Source organism: Magnolia sinica, chromosome 3 (assembly GCF_029962835.1).
Source record: "Magnolia sinica isolate HGM2019 chromosome 3, MsV1, whole genome shotgun sequence".
Taxonomy (NCBI): domain Eukaryota; kingdom Viridiplantae; phylum Streptophyta; class Magnoliopsida; order Magnoliales; family Magnoliaceae; genus Magnolia; species Magnolia sinica.
In genome coordinates this window covers 90222551-90235505 of record NC_080575.1, presented here as the reverse complement: position 1 = coordinate 90235505, position 12955 = coordinate 90222551, and the positions used below count along the sequence as shown (strand labels likewise).

Sequence of the window (12955 nt, the reverse complement as noted above, 5' to 3'; positions counted from 1 at the left end):
CGCACTTTTTCACTAGACAATTCTATGCGATTTCGGTTGGACCGAAGTTGGCTTCGATCGGATTAAATTAAGACTGAAAATTCTGCTTATCGCTAGATTGTTTTGTGCAATTTCGGTCAGACCGAAGGTGTGTTTTAGGACTTTTTTTTTTTCAGACTCAGAATTTTAGAATATGTTTTTTTAGGCCAATTTTCGGGATTCCTTTTCTTCACCTTAAATATTCGATTCTCTTCGTACCTCACTTAGTTTTCTTAGATCTTTGGCATGTGAATTCTTTATTAATGACCTTCAAATCTTTAAATCTTCATTTAGTAATCTTTTAAGCATAAATCTTCCTTTTGTCATCAATTTCACCTTAAGCTTTTGAAATCACCTCACACATGAAATCATGCATAATTAGATCGATTAAGCACTATCATGTTTATGAAATCAAGGCATAAATAGGGAGAAATGTGCAATATTTCACACTCAACACATCCCCCAACCAAAATTTTGCTAGTCCCGAACAAAATATGCATGAAGAAATCCTCAATTCTTAATTTTTAAATCACTTTCAAAAAATAATCTTTTATGCAATCAAGTATGAATGAGTAGAAATCAAAGAAGAGAGTGAAAATTTGAAAACCTAGAGTCGAATCTCATGTGTAATCAATTAAATCAAGTCTTCATAATTCAATTAACTGAGAGTATAAGTTCAAATATCAAGTTTCTAATGTGCTCAATGAATCCCAACTCATTTTCTATAGAAATAACTATTGTTTCATAATGTTTGCTATGCTCATCACTTCGAGGCGAATGAATAAACACGAACTGATTCCAAAGTTGTCCCCCTTTCTTCTTTTTCCATCTTTAGATTTTGTATCGACGACCTTTTTCACATTATTTTCAGTATTTTCCTTCTTTTCCAGTGAAATTCCCTTGGATGCATTGCCTTTTAGTCGATTTAACTATTTTTTAGCTCGTTCTTTTCATGTCTTAAGGTGGATAGAGTTCTCTAAACTTAGTTCTCAATACCCATAAGTGATGTACATACTATAATCAGAAACTCTAGTATTTCACATAAAATAAGTTAAGTGTGAACTGTGATTTAGATTAAAGTGATATTCGAACTTCCTCTTAACCAATTAATTTGAAGAACTTTAGAAATATACTACTCAGTTGATCAAACTCCAACAATTCAAAATATTCAACTTTCTATCATATCATAATATGTAAAACATTCTTAACTACACAAACTTTCACTTTCCAAACGAGTTTTGAAATTGAAATTTTTGAATTTCAAAAAATTTGCTCAAAGACTAAGAAAACACTGATTAGTTTACCTAGTCCAAACCCCCAACCTAAAATCTACATTACCCTCAATATAAAAGATATAAGCATGTAATGCATGCGAGACAACGAAAAGAAATGGTAAGTGAAGGTTAGATAGTACCTAAAGAAGGAGAATTGAAGTTTTTCCAAAGTTTCTCAACATGTAAATCGGTTGGCATGAAAACTAAACAAATTGAAATCAAACTATCATAATTCTAAATCTTATGAAAACAATAAGCCTAACTGCACCTCCATCAGACTAGGAGGTCAATCCTGATACATAGGATCAATCAGAGGCATGGACATATCCTTTGAATCAAACTTCTCAATGAATGACTTGAGACGATGACCGTTCACTTTAAAAATGTTGTCATTTATTGGATTCTTTATCTCAACGGCCCCATGAGGATAAACAGTAGTAATAATAAAAGGGTCGGTCCAACGAGATTAAAACTTACCCGGAAAAATGTGTAATTGAGAATTATATAAAAAGACTTTTTGACTTGAAGTGAATGATTTCCGAAAATGTTCAGGTCATGGAACACCATTTTGTCCTTATAAATTCTCGAATTCTCATAAGCGTCATTTCGGATTTCTTCGAATTCATTCAATTAAAGCTTGCACAGTGAGCCAGCGTTGTCTAGATTAAAGTTCAGATTTTTAATTGCCCAGTAGGCCTTATGTTCCAACTCTAAAGGCAAGTGGCAAGTCTTCTCATACACAAGTCTAAAGTGAGACATTCCAATGGGGGTCTTATAAGATGTACGGTAAGCCCATAAAGCATCAGACAATCTGATTGACCAATCTTTATGATCAGGGTTAACCATTTTTTCCAGAATTTATTTGATTTTCCTATTGAAAATTTCAGCTTGACCGCTTGTATGAGGGTGATAGGGGTACTGACTTTATGAGAGATGCATATTTCTTCATTAAGTTCTCAAATGACCTATTGCAAAAGTGTAAACCTCTATCACTTATGATGGCTCGAGGTGTTCCGAACCAAGAAATGATGTTTTTTTTAAAGAATAGAATGACCGTTTGATAATCACTGTTCCGACACGGGATCGCCTCGACCCATTTAGTAACAGAATCTACTGCTAACAAGATGTAAATGTTTCCAAAGGATTGGGGGAATGGTCTCATGAAATCAATGCCCCAGCAATCGAATGGTTCAATAATTAGAATGGGGTTTAATTGCATCATATTTCGACATGACAATCCTCCCAATTTTTTACAACACTCACAAGCTTTGTAAAACTCATGAGTATCTTTGAACATAGTAGGCTAATAAAAACCGCACTGCAGAATTTTGGTCATGGTCTTTTTAGCCGAAAAGTGACCACCATAGGCCTGAGAATGACAAAAGGAGATTATGCTTTGATGTTCATTATGGGCACACATCTCCTTAAAATATGATATGTGCAATATTTAAACAAGTAGGGGTCATCCCAGATAAATTTGTACACCTCAGTGTAGAATTTTTTCTTATCTTGCGCAGTCCAATGGATTAACGTGAAACCTGTGGCAAGATAATTCGTGATATCAGTGAACCAAGATAATTAAGAAATTTTAACTAATTGTTCGTTAAGGAACATACCGTTTATTAGTGTCATCTCAAGGGAATCGGATAGGTCAAGTCTAGAGAGATGGTCAACCACTGCATTCTCTACTCCCTTCTTATCGTGTATTTCAATGTCAAACTCTTAGAGTAGAAGGATCCATCTTATCAAGCGGGGCTTAGCATCCTTCTTAGAGAGAAGGTACTTCAGTGCCGCATGATCGGTGTAGATAATGATCTTAGATCCGATCAAGTAGGACCTAAATTTGTCCAAGGTGAACACTACGGCTAAGAGTTCCTTCTCCATAATAAAGTATTTCACTTGGGCAAAATTTAGAGTTCTACTCACATAATGAATTAGGTAGGGCTTCTTCTCATTTATCTGGCCCAACACTACCCTAATAGCATCATAATAGCATTATAGATCTCTTCAACACACATTTAAGATTTTCAAGGCATTCACTGAAGGATGGATCGAAAATAAAGAAATCGTCCATGAAGACCTCTAGATATTGCTCCACCATGTCAGAAAATATGTTCAACATGCATCACTGAAAAGTAGCAGGGGCATTACACGGTCCGAATGACATGATTCGGTAAGCAAAGGTGCCAAAGGGACATGTGAACGTCGTTTTTTCTTGATCTTCAAGGGCTATCTCTATCTAATTGTAGCCCGAATACTTGTCCAAGAAACAGTAGTAAGAATGACCAGCTAGCCTTTCTAAAATTTGATCAATGAAAGGTTAGGGAAAGTGGTTCTTACTTGTGATGGTATTCAACTTTCGATAGTCAATGCACATCCTCCAATAAGAAATAACTCTACTTGGCATGAGTTCATTATCGACATTGGCTACGATAGTGACTCCGAACTTCTTAGGAACCACCTATGTTGGACTCACCCATTGGTTGTCGGGTATAGGGTATATGATACCCTCATCCAACAATTTAAGTACCTCAACCTTAACCATTTCTTTCGTGTTAGGATTTAAATGGTGTTGTGGTTGTCAGGAGGTTTTCGTATTTTCTTATAAGTGAATGCAGTAAGTACGAATCAAAGGGTTAATTCCCTTGAGGTCTGCAATCATCCATTCAAGGGTTCCCTTATGTTCCCTGAGAGTAGAAATGAGCATAATCTCTTATTTTTCATCAAGGTGGGTAAAAATTACCACCGGGTATGTCTCGTCTTGACCTAAATATACATATTTAAGATCGACGGGCAAAGGTTTTAGGTCAAGCTTCGATACCTTGAGACTAGATGGTAGAGGCACTATATCGGTTTTGGGGTAAAGTCTTAAATTGTGGCCTCCACTGGTTAATTTCAAGTGTCGGTGTAGCATCAAGTAAGGCATCTATCTCCCTAATCATGTCATCATCTAAATTAAGGGAGTGGTCCAAGCACTTCTCCAAAATGTAGTGTGTTCACATAGAGCAAGTGACGACAGATCCAAAGCAACAGGAAAGTTGTGTGCTACTCTTAATTGACTAGCTCACTGAGGTTATGATAGGCCTGCATGAAGTGAGTATACGCCTTGATAGCCTTGTTCGAGAAGCACTTGACATCTTTATGTGCAAAACTTGGATAAACGGTTTCACTGAAGGGGAGAAGTTGGGTTAAAGCAGTAATGTCAAAAATAGTTGAACTCATAGGGCGCAATTGAAGAAAAAGGAATTGGTCGATGAACTCTAAAAGGTCGAAGTTGCGAGGAAAAGAGATGGATCTGATGGATAAGCATAGACGGAGAGCTTAACACATTCGTAAATTCCCGATGCTTTCCATGTTGTCTCGTGTTGAGATGAGACACACGTGATCCAAGCATCCCATTTCGGAAGGGACTTTGGCCAGGATTGATGATTCTTCAAGGCATTGACGGAATTAGGAATATACTTGAATTAGATCAGCAAAGTGTAACGCCCTGAAATTCGAGGGTCGAGCAAAGCTCAACTCCCGAGTTCCAACGCATCACTTATGCAACATGGATAATGATGTTTAGATGTAGTACATTAGCAATGCAGTAAATATGAGTAAGATTATACTAAAACAGCATATCATACTCCAGAGTTAATGTGATTTGGCAAGCGAAAGACTGAAATATATGCATTTAATTATGAAAACATTTCACAAATTTCAGAGTATGAGTATGAAACCAGGCTAAATGTATACATGTGTTGTTTCTAACCATATAAATGCGGAAAGTAAATGTGTTCAACTAAACAAGTATCCTAGTAGTCCCTGCGCATCGGTATGAGATCTACATAGATCCGCCCGATAGTTGAACATAGGAGAACTCTTCCTCCTCGCCTACAAAGTCCAACTCTATCGTATAAACCTCGCCATCACCTGCATATAATTTAGAGTCTGGGTGGTGTTTAAAACACCGTCCTAGGTGAGAATGAGTAGCTAATTCAGTGGAACTATAAAGTAAAGGTTAACATGTTATCAATTCAGTCAAACAGTAATGATAAAGCAATACAATAATCATGTCCTAAGTACTCTTGTTAATGCAAGGATGATATGCTATAATGATGCATGCCTTCGCCTATACTCCCTCAGCGACATCATCTCACTGTCGCACATGCAACACTCCCACTGTGCTCAACTCCAACGCCAAAGGCATATGCAATGTGGTGCATGTGCGTGTTAGCCAAGTTCTTAATTAGACCTATTCATACAACAGGTTTGGGAAGCTAAGGTACCTCCTTTTATAGCATTTACCCAAACAGTGATCCATCTAGGGTCGTCAATCCTAGTTAATCACATACGATAGGTAAATTCGAGAGTTTACACTCTAAGTCACTACGAGATGCTCGTCATCATCAGCGTAGGCCTATTCTGTACTCGAGGTCACACCACCAACGCCCTACCAACTGGCAGTCTATTTTCAAAGGCTCGTCACCAACCCGACTGGGGACCACAGCCAGGCTGCAACGGGGTAGGCCGATAGCTCGAATACAGTGTCCCATACCACCGTATTCGGATCATGAGTTTTGAGTTGCTTACTGGTCACTACGGGGAGGCTCGTCACTCCAGCGTAAGCCGACAGCTTGACCACAGTGTCCCATACCACCATGCCTGGTTCATGAGTCTTAGTGGATCATGGTACCATGGTTGAAACGGGCTTTTACATTAGTAAGTGGTACCTTAGATTCAAGCAGTAGCGTTCATACATGGTAAACACACAATAGGCCCATCAGTTTATTAGACAAGTTCGACTGGTACGAGTGTACGCTAAATTAATCAACATGGTACCACTGTCTACAATCATCGTACGTCTCGGATTTACCGAACGCATCAAATGTGGCGAGACTAATTCGGCCACTCAAACAGGAATTGTTACCGATTCCCTGGACTACGTAGTAGTCCCAATCATACTCAAATGCAGCATGTGGAGACGTGATAATCATATAGACATTTAACAAATAATCCAAGTACAACACTCATTTAAGCATTTTATCGTTATATTGAACATGCTACCGAACATTTCAATTCATCCATAAATTGCATAGTTGAAATTAAGATTACGTGAAGGAAATTATACATATAGATAAGGTAATTGAAAATTCTATCTCAACACCCTTATTAAATACAATTCATCAAACAATATCTCATTCAGGCATTTTATCAAACACTTAGCCTACACATTACCAAATACATGAACTAGATTAGTTATGTCGTGAACTATAACAATTTCCTACACAACATAGGCTATAACACATATAACAAACATGGACCTTAGGTTTAAAATCATGACAAGCACAATTCACCATTTCAAGTTCAGTCAAGCATTTTAACAAACACATGGAATGCATTTTGTATTATACATAAACTAAATTAGTTACGGCATACATTATGGCAAGTCTTGTCATAAGGGGATTGTCATACATACAACAAACATGACTCCTAGGTTAATAGTCATGGCAAGCTCAAATCGTGATTTCATATTCATTCAAACATTTCAACAAACACATGGAATGCATTTTGTATACAACCTAGTTTACATATATATGATATATTGAAAACGTCGTAACTAAGATCATATGGCAGTAATCAAGTTAGACATAAATCATTAGCTGACATTGAAAGCCTTGAAAACTATAACCTAAACGTTTATAGTCCGCACCTTTCGCCAATTACGAACTCGGTTAGAACCCTACGTCTTTGTCTATGGCACAACGGCTATCTAAATCACGAAAGAGGTTAGCTATTTTGTTGATTCTTCTACTTGGATTCCTAAAACGAGATTAGGGTTAGGATTCCTTACCCAAATCGAAGTTGGAGACGATCGTGAAGCGATGTGGAAGGGTGAATCGAGGCGTGGAGTTGTGGGAGAATCCCAGCAACAATCTCCCACTCTTTCTCTTCTCTCTTCACACTTTTCTCCTCTTTTCTCTCTTCTCTCTCCTAGGGTTTGGAGCAAATTCGTATGTGAGAGAGAAGGGGTAGGTTAAGGGTCTTATATAAGCCCAGAACTGGTTCAAATGGCCTCAGGGCCTTGGTATACTTAGGTTATAGCCAAAGGGAGTCTGTTTCTGATAAACGGGGCCCATCTGAAGGTCCATTACTCACCTACGGCGTAGGGTAGGTTCCCTGGCAATGGATCTAGGCCAAGTTAAGATTTTGGTCCGATCGGATTTGTGGATCGACTGTGGAGGACCAGTTTCAGTTCAACGGCTATCGTCGCTTGATTAGGGCCACAAGTACACTGACCTGTGTAGAGAAATTTTCCTGATCCACGGGTGTAGTTGGGTCAGAATCTGACGGTCTCAAACCTTAAATTTGGCCCGCAAGTGAACGACCCAAATCACTCAAATCTGAGTTCATTTTCTAAAGATATTTGCGTTTCCCACACACTTCGCTCTGGGCTCAAGTTGTGCGTTTCTAGATACTATTTAGATTCGATTCTGGCGATGGTTGTCAAGCCTAGTAAGATAGTCATAACCTTATAGTTTCGCGATCATCGGACTTTTAACACGCGGTCCAGGTCCAATACAAAGTTCTAATGTGCTCCTATGAGCAACTGGGTTTTGAGATTGCTCATAGGTTTTTAAGTAATGCTGAGTTAGTGATTTAATGGTTTTGAGTCATGTAGTTTATATAGAAAGTGGTTCAAGCCAAATCCATCAATTGTTTAGTTTAGTACTTAATTATGTGTTGCCCAATTAAGACAGACTAGGTTGCTCTATCAAAATTACCTATTTATTTTTGTCAGATTCCATAAGACTAATGACCCAAAATCCATTTTTATTTATATATTTACTATTATAGTACATTTAAGTTTAAGTATTGTTCTCCATCATTTAAATGTTAGGATTAGCGTCTACTATGAAAGTACTTAGAAAAATGTGAAGAATAAGGTAGTGAAAGGTGAGATTTGTGAAGGAAATGGGTTGAAAAAAGGATTTTAAACTTTGAGATTGAGTTCCGAAAAGTCAATAAGGTGTTATTATCGACCCATTGCCTACGGACGTCTAACTCCAGGTTGGCAGAAATCCGGGACGTTACACAAAGTTTCGCAAGGACAAATGGGAAACAAAGGATCCATCATGTTCACTTCTTCAACTCCTGTTGTCGGAGTGAATGTTAGACCCAAGCAATAGTAATTGCCAATGGGCGATTGAAAAATTGTCTTATCGATGCACTTATTAGTAAGAGGATCCATCACTATAACTAGATCGTTTTGCTAAAACGATGGGGTGGAAGATGAGGAGGTAGCCATTGCTCGAGAGAAAGTTAAAATTCGAAGTTGCTTATAGAAGAATAAGGAATGAAAGCGTAGAATGAAAAGGATTCGAAACGACTCTTATATCGGCCAATAGCAGAGAGCATTTATTAGAGCATCATAGTGATTGTGTGGGAAACGATGTAAGAATACGCGTCAACATGGGCTTTGACTCTTACTTCGATAAAGTGCAATCGTCGTTGACATGTTACGCTAAATCGATCGAAGACGGTTATCGGCTCACTGACTCATGTAAGTAATAAATGCCACATTAATGAGGAGTCACATGTCACTTTCACCTTTTTCTAAAGGATGAAGTGATGTGGGGGGCAATGTTAATCCCCATTATTATCATTCCTCTTAGGAGCTAATCAGAGTAAATTACGTGTGGTTATATAAAATCTGCATGGTGTATTCGGAGATTTGAATAGAATGCTTAGCAAACAACAACTGAAATGTATTAGACGGTGCCATGTTAATATCTAAGCGGCCAATGAAGAAGTAAATGTGAAGAAACGGTTACATGACATGTGTCAAAGAGAAACAAATGAATTAAAGTAGTGACGAACGGTTATGGCAACCATCGGAACATAAAAAGGATCCAGATGGCTGGATCAAAACTATAAATAGAAAATGAATGCAAAAAGAAAAATCGTCTCATACTAACCCAATCAAACCAAATCTATCTTTCAATTATCAAGTCAATATTACATTTCATGGTGTAATCATTTACTATTCCTGTCAAGCAAATTATATTTCTTAGTGTAATCTTTTACTTTTTAGCATGTTGTTTACATTCCTAATGTAATCCATAGTGTTAACTAAGTAATTGGTAAACTTTAGCTGTAATTCGAGCCTATGCTCACATGCTGGATTCAGTTCTTTACTCGGAAAGATGTTCCGTACTTGTTTTTTGACCAACTGTAAGACTCTCTTTTCTCATTTACATTTATTTATATTGAAAAGTTTTTTCGCATGGAAGGCAAAAGTACAACCCATCATCAGAGGATGAACTTCACCCTCTGAATATTGCATGATTTTGTTTATATATTAAGCGAGTGATTGAATATGCAATTAGTCTCATCGGATCTTAATTATACACTATGTTTTCCGATATTAACACTGAGGGTTATAGTTGTTCGTTTGAATTGAAGTCACAATTTCAACAATGTCATGCCCACACAGCCAAAAACAAAACCACTCAAAACTTTCAATCCTCGTCCTTTTTAGGAAGGTACCTTCGTTGTTATATTTCGTCAAATCAAGCATGACACAGGATCCAACGGTTATATTTCAAACATTTTGGATAATTTCAATGAAGGATATGTAATAACTATATACTCATTTGTGTTTTTTTTTTTTTGGTGAATGTCTATTTTACATGTCTTAGGATATTTATATACTATACCACATGCATAAGATTCTGTTTTGGGTGATACTAAACTGCCATTTATATGCTTTCATATTATGAATTGTATAAGATGCTTTTTTTAGTATCTCGGTTATGTTTATGTGAATGCAGATGAGTTCAAGTAAATAATACGTCGAATTCAATGATCATCGACCTGAGATATATATGTCTTGGGATGAGGCACGGTTGCATGTAGAAGGATATAATGGTGCCAGACATCGATCCTTCAAATCATTCCAAGATGCGACTGCATGATGGAATTCTAACCATGCAAGTACGAATAGTGGGTTAATGTTTTGTGGTGAGGTTGATTCACCTACCTATGCCACCAATTCGATCCAAGAAATTTCGAGATCTATGGTGTGCAAGAGTACCCAAACAAATGATACTCCCACAAATGACGGGGAAACGGTGGCTGCAATAGTAATTGCCATCTTGGTTACATTCTTCATATTATATATAATCATTAAGTTCTAGTTTCAGTGTTCCAGTACTTATTCTCACACTGATTTTGGTAGACATCAGATATTTGAATCCCGTACCCTTTTTCAATGGCACGTATAACTGTAGGATACGAATATGTTTTAATTATCTCTAAATCTGTATGTATTTAATTGTATCTGATCTATTTCAGGTGAATGTTAATGTAACATGTGTTTTAATTTCCTACATGCATTCCATTCTTTTAACAATCGTCCCATATTCTCCATGAGAATGGAGTTCACGACATTCCGTCCAGGTACCTGAACACAAGTTCCCAAGAGCCAGGTATGATATGTTGAAATCATGATCAGATTAATGTACAAGTATATAAATTATGTGAATGCATGTGTAGGCAAGAGTTGTTTGCATGGAGGGTAACTTTCGGATCAACGGAGGATCGTGTGTTAAATTGGTATGAAAATCCATTTCCTTTTTACATTATAAGTCATCACATACTGACATCACCCGTATTTCGAATAGGTAGTACTCAGACCTGGTAGAAGAATATGCATTACATTTGTTTGGGTTGATGTTGTATACTTTTCATCCATCACCAAATTTCTCCTTCTTGAGGTATGATATGCGTTCCTGCAAATTTCTCCTTCTTGAGGTGTGATATGCATTCCAACAAATTTCTTTTATTCGTAGTCGGGTCATTATTGATTTACTAAACAGTTTATCCATGAATGCCCTTCTTCTCAACCTCCTCCTATAGTAAGGTCATGCACCAAACAATCGCACAGGCCAGACTCCAACTTTGGGACTTGATTCTCTCGACTTGTGTAAGTTCTAGAGAATAGCCCGGAACATCTCATTCAATTTTTTTGCAGAGTTTTTACAGGGTGCATAAAAATGAGATAAAATTTCAATTTTAATTTCATATAACTTTTGTAGACAATAATTCATGTCCCTGGTTCACGATCCGTGAGGTGGCTCCATCTTTCTGATCTATCACACAACAAACATTATGGTTGTCTTGTAGGAGAGATAGGAGCAACGTGACAGAAGTGACAGAATTTTATGTGATGTTTATTCTGAATTGATATGATTGTTGCATGTAACTTAATCCTTGAGTGTGGCTTATGTCTGATGTGGTAGCGTCAATTGCTTTTAATGTAGCATATCAGCTAATTTTAGACAGATGTTAACCTCCATTTCCGGGCTGTAATCCACTCAATGTACCCAATAGCTACTGGTCGGTGCTCTGGACCCTACCATGATGTATAGCTTCCATCTATGCCGTCCATCTATTTTTCTACATCTTTTCATGGTATGAGACCAAAATACGAAAATATCAAAATCTCAAGTGGACCATGTTACAGGAAACCGTGTTCAATAAGCGTCAGTGGTTAAAACTCTTTTGTAAGCCATGAAAGCTTTTGATCTTTCTGTAGTTGATTTTTATGAATCTTTGCCTTTTTTACCTAATCAACATGTTGTATAACAAATAAAAGGAGGCAGACATGGATTTTAATATGTGATATCCATGCGCGATGGTTTTTCCTGTATTGGGTTCCACAGTGCATAGACCACCAGCCACCCAGCTGATGGCATTGGGACCCCACCGATCCATTTCCGTAATTACAGAATTGTACGGTGTGGGGCCCACCTTGATGTACCACTCTCCACGTTCTTCTCAACGTTATACGAACAGTAGGTGAGGTCGCAGGGTGTGACGTTGTTTTCGATGTTCAGTTGAATCCAAACAACCCCACTCAGATGGCCCATGGATGGTTGCAATCCCACAACCGACAATCCACTGCAAGTTATAAATGATGGGATGTCCATCATTCCATCCCATCCCGTGTAATCCACTTCAATTCACGTGGCCAAACATGTCCCACCAGTAGGTCCGGATGTACTGAAGCAAGCCTCCACGGTCGAAACCCGATTGACGCAGACAGCCGAACTACTTTCCTTGCAATGATGCTGAGCGGCCGACTAATCTCTTGAGCAGGGATCCAGGAGACGATGTGCTGCATGCTCACCAACTGGCCCAGGTGTGCATGATCCAGCCCACTCATTACGTGGTCCACCGCCAGAAACCAGTCCCGCTCACTCATCATCGATGCCAAACAAGTCTGTCAAAGTTAGACAGTTAATCCAGTTTTGCTAACCATCCATTTCCTCACGCACACGTGTCCCACTTTAGATGACCGGCCCGACATTTACGCCAGCCCATTTTAACTTTGACGATTGGTCCAATTGACACGGGTGCCATGTTCGCACGTGTGCCACTTCAATCCGTCCGTCCACTTCACACAGTAACAGTAGAAACCGACTAGAAAAAACGCATTGTATTCGTCGAGTTCGGTGGTGATATTTATTACGGCCAAAAGAGTGTTGAAGATAACAACGCCGCGTGTTCCTCCGAACCTGACACCTGTTGTCTGTAAGCTACTGGATAAAGTTTTGATACTCTGGTAGAATGGGGTAGTTGATACACAGGCACTAAACTATTGTAGACATGAGATG

At 38.2% G+C, this 12955-nt stretch overlaps 1 long non-coding RNA gene across 1 annotated transcript; it reads left to right on the top strand.

Annotated features, from left to right (window-relative positions):
- Positions 1-9719: 9719 nt before the first annotated feature.
- LOC131238623 (uncharacterized) lies at positions 9720-11508 on the top strand. The gene is made up of 3 exons (XR_009167984.1): positions 9720-10765; positions 10961-11262; positions 11375-11508. It is a non-coding gene; the product is annotated as an uncharacterized LOC131238623 (long non-coding RNA).
- Positions 11509-12955: the final 1447 nt, after the last annotated feature.